Raw genomic sequence first — 5190 nt, 5'->3', positions numbered from 1 at the left:
AAATTTCTATCCTTCCAAGGGACACCTCTTCAAGCCTTCCACAACACTTTTTGGGCATTTCCAGAGAACTTTTCAGCCCTGACAAACATTTATACACTTTTTCTAGACAACTTCCTTGTGTTCCCAATATTTTTCTAGTAAATGTCTGCCTTACCATCACACTGTATTTCTAATCATTATGCCGAATACTCAAACAACAATTCAATTTTTTTAGTAGCTCTATTACAATATCTCCTGACAACTGTCCTTATTTCGTAAGTTTCTCATGACAGAATGTTTTCTCCACATTTTAGGATGACTTTCCTTGCCTTCCTTAAAACTGTCGAGGCTTCCTGAAAACCTTTTCCAAGGCAACATTATTTGCATTCCCTGGTAGCTTTAGGGAATTCACAAAATGCTTTCCCTTCCTTCGTCTTACCTTCTCAGTCTTCTGTCCCACAATTTGTTTTTCCAACTTTCCATTCTTCTCTGACAACTTTTCTGCCATCTCAAGCAATTTGCCTGCTTTAAATATCCACTGCCCTTTCAAACAACATTCTTGCCTAAGCAGACAGTTTGTCTCCTTTTGTGGAATGTTTCAGCCTAACAGGAAACGTTCATGACATCCAACCTTAATAATTGAAATTCATTGGGCTCACGGTTAAACCTAAATTTCCAGTCAACTTTTCCCTCATCCTTATAATTCCCCCCTTTCATAAAACTTTATCCCTTACCCACAACTTCCTCTTCCCATACACACTCCCCAGCCATACAACTTTTACCCCACATGAAAATAATTCCATTCACAGAATTTCCCACACGACTTTTTTCTTTCCATACAACTTTTATATCTACTTCCATACAACCTTATCCCTTTTGATAACACTTTATTCCTTTCCACATAGCCTTATCTTTTTCCACACAACTTTATCCTCTCTGACACAACTTTATTCCTTTTCATACAATTTTATCACCTTCCACACAACTTTATCCCTTTCCATACAACTTTATCCCTTTGCACAAAGCATTATCTTTTTCCACACAACTGTATCCTCTTCCATACAACTTTATCCCTTTCCATACAACTTTATCCCTTTCCACAAAGCATTATCTTTTTCCATACAACTGTATCCTCTTCTGTACAACTGTATCCTCTTCTGTACAACTGTATCCTCTTCTGTACAACTCTATCCCTTTTCGTACAACTTTATTCCCTCTCATACAACCTTATCCCTTTTCATACAATTTTATCACCTTCCACACAACTTTATCCCTTTCCATACAACTGTATCCTCTTCTGTACAACTGTATCCTCTTCTGTACAACTCTATCCCTTTTCGTACAACTTTATTCCCTCTCATACAACCTTATCCCTTTTCATACAATGTTATCACCTTCCACACAACTTTATCCCTTTCCATACAACTGTATCCTCTTCTGTACAACTCTATCCCTTTTCGTACAACTTTATTCCCTCTCATACAACCTTATCCCTTTTCATACAATTTTATCACCTTCCACACAACTTTATCCCTTTCCATACAACTGTATCCTCTTCTGTACAACTGTATCCTCTTCTGAACAACTCTATCCCCTTTCGTACAACTTTATTCCCTCTCATACAACCTTATCCCTTTTCATACAATTTTATCACCTTCCACACAACTTTATCCCTTTCCATACAACTGTATCCTCTTCTGTACAACTGTATCCCCTCTGATACAACCTTATCCCTTTTCATACAATTTTATCACCTTCCACACAACTTTATCCCTTTCCATACAACTGTATCCTCTTCTGTACAACTGTATCCTCTTCTGAACAACTCTATCCCCTTTCGTACAACTTTATTCCCTCTCATACAACCTTATCCCTTTTCATACAATTTTATCACCTTCCACACAACTTTATCGCTTTCCATACAACTGTATCCTCTTCTGTACAACTTTATCCTCTTCCATACAACTTTATCCCTTTCATACAACTTTATCCCCTCTGCTACAACCTTATCCCTTTTCATACAATGTTATCATCTTCCATACAACTTTATCCTCTTCCATACAACTGTATCCTCTTCTGTACAACTCTATCCCTGTTCATACAACTTTATCCCCACTCATAAAACCTTATCCCTTTTCATACAACTTTATCCTCTCTGATACAACCTTATCCCTTTTCATACAATTTTATCACCTTCCACACAACTTTATCCTTTTCCATACAACTCTATCCTCTTCTGTACAACTCTATCCTCTTCTGTACAACTCTATCCCTGTTCATACAACTTTATCCCCACTCATACAACCTTATCCCATTTCATACAACTTTATCCCCTCTGCTACAACCTTATCCCTTTTCATACAATTTTATCACCTTCCACACAACTTTATCCCTTTCCATACAACTGTATCCTCTTCTGTACAACTTTATCCTCTTCCATACAACTTTATCCCTTTCATACAACTTTATCCCCTCTGCTACAACCTTATCCCTTTTCTTACAATTTTATCACCTTCCACACAACTTTATCTCTTTCCATACAACTGTATCCTCTTCTGTACAACTTTATCCTCTTCCATACAACTTTATCCCTTTCATACAACTTTATCCCCTCTGCTACAACCTTATCCCTTTTCATACAATGTTATCACCTTCCACACAACTTTATCCCTTTCTATACAACTGTATCCTCTTCTGTACAACTGTATCCTCTTCTGTACAACTCTATCCCTTTTCGTACAACTTTATTCCCTCTCATACAACCTTATCCCTTTTCATACAATTTTATCACCTTCCACACAACCTTATCCCTTTCCATACAACTGTATCCTCTTCTGTACAACTTTATCCCCTCTCATACAACCTTATCCCTTTTCATAAAATGTTATCACCTTCCACACAACTTTATCCCTTTCCATACAACTGTATCCTCTTCTGTACAACTGTATCTTTTTTCGTACAACTTTATCCCCTCTCATACAACCTTATCCTTTTCATACAATTTTATCACCTTCCATACAACCTTATCCTTTTCATACAATTTTATCACCTCCCACATAACTCTATCCCTTTTCATACAATTGTATCACCTTCCATACAACCTTATCCTTTTCATACAATTGTATCACCTTCCACACAACCTTATCCTTTTTATACAATTTTATCACCTTCCACACAACTCTATCCCTTTTCATACAATTTTATCACCTTCCATACAACCTTATCCTTTTCATACAATTTTATCACCTTCCACACAACTCTATCCCTTTTCATACAATTTTATCACCTTCCATACAACCTTATCCTTTTCATACAATTGTATCACCTTCCACACAACCTTATCCTTTTCATACAATTGTATCACCTTCCACACAACCTTATCTTTTTCCATACAACTGTATCCTCTTCTGTACAACTTTATCCCTTTTCATACAACTTTATCCTCTCTGATACAACCTTATCCCTTTTCATACAATTTTATCACCTTCCACACAACTTTATCCTTTTCCATACAATTGTATCCTCTTCTGTACAACTGTATCCTCTTCTGTACAACTCTATCCCTTTTCATACAACTTTATCCCCACTCATACAACCTTATCCCTTTTCATAAAATTTTATCACCTTCCACACAACCTTATCCTTTTCATACAACTGTATCCTCTTCTGTACAACTCTATCCCTTTTCATACAACTTTATCCCCACTCATACAACCTTATCCCTTTTCATACAATTTTATCACCTTCCACACAACTTTATCCCTTTCCATACAACTGTATCCTCTTCTGTACAACTCTATCCCTTTTCATACAACTTTATCCCCACTCATACAACCTTATCCCTTTTCATACAATTTTATCACCTTCCACACAACTTTATCCCTTTCCATACAACTGTATCCTCTTCTGTACAACTCTATCCCTTTTCGTACAACTTTATTCCCTCTCATACAACCTTATCCCTTTTCATACAATTTTATCACCTTCCACACAACTTTATCCTTTTCCATACAACTGTATCCTCTTCTGTACAACTCTATCCATTTTCATACAACTTTATCCCCACTCATACAACCTTATCCCTTTTCATACAATTTTATCACCTTCCACACAACTTTATCCCTTTCCATACAACTGTATCCTCTTCTGTACAACTTTATCCCTTTTCATACAACTTTATCCCCTCTCATACAACCTTATCTCTTTTCATACAATTTTATCACCTTCCACACAACTTTATCCCTTTTCATACAACTGTATCCTCTTCTGTACAACTTTATCCTCTTCCATTCATACAACTTTATCTCTTTCCATACAACTTTATCCTCTTCCATCCAACTTTACCCTCTTCCGTACAATTTTATCGTCTCACACACAACTTTATTCCTTTCCATACAACTTATCTGAGAATTATTCTTGCCATTCCAGTCAACATCCGGGCTATGCCAAGGGAATTTTTTCTCCACAGTCAACTTCTCCATCATCTAAGGAAACTGTCTAAACACACCCCCCCCCCCCCGAGATGCGGCAGCATGAAATTTTGCATCGGGTGGGGGATATGTGCACCAACCCTGCGCCAGGTCCAGGACATGCTCCCCTTAACAATTTTTAAATATAGACCATCTGAAACACTATTTCCTGCATTTTGTGAGAGGGACATTTTCATCTTCAACACACATTTACATTCCCACAAACTTTCCACTTCAGCGTCACATATTCCAGCACCACTTCAGAATCCCATACAACTTGATTCTGTTCCTTTTCAAGAAGTCTGACGCCAGACCAAAAAGGATTTCAGTTGGACCATCATTCATTGTCCATACCGGTTCACAACATGTCATTTTAATACTAGTAATTCACTCGCTTGTCCATAAACATGTGCAAATGCATGAACTATTTTATTACGCTTAATGTCATATTTCTGATTTAAACCAATTCAGAACTATTTTTTTATGCTCAATGTCACATTTTTGATGTAGACCAATCCAGACCTATTTCATTACGCTCAATGTAACATTTCTGACGTAAACCAGCCCAGAACTATTTTATTAAGCTCAATGTCACATTTCTGAGGTAGACCAATCCAGAACTATTCCATTTTTACTTTCATTAATATGACATACAGGTAAAACATACACATCTGACATCATTTACATCTTTCTCTTACTGATTGGACCACAAAATGTGATATACATTACAATATATAACCAA

The sequence above is a fragment of the Saccoglossus kowalevskii genome, chromosome 7, assembly GCF_978046115.1.
Source record: "Saccoglossus kowalevskii chromosome 7, keSacKowa6.1, whole genome shotgun sequence".
Taxonomy (NCBI): Eukaryota; Metazoa; Hemichordata; class Enteropneusta; family Harrimaniidae; genus Saccoglossus; species Saccoglossus kowalevskii.
This window is presented reverse-complemented; position numbering follows the sequence as displayed.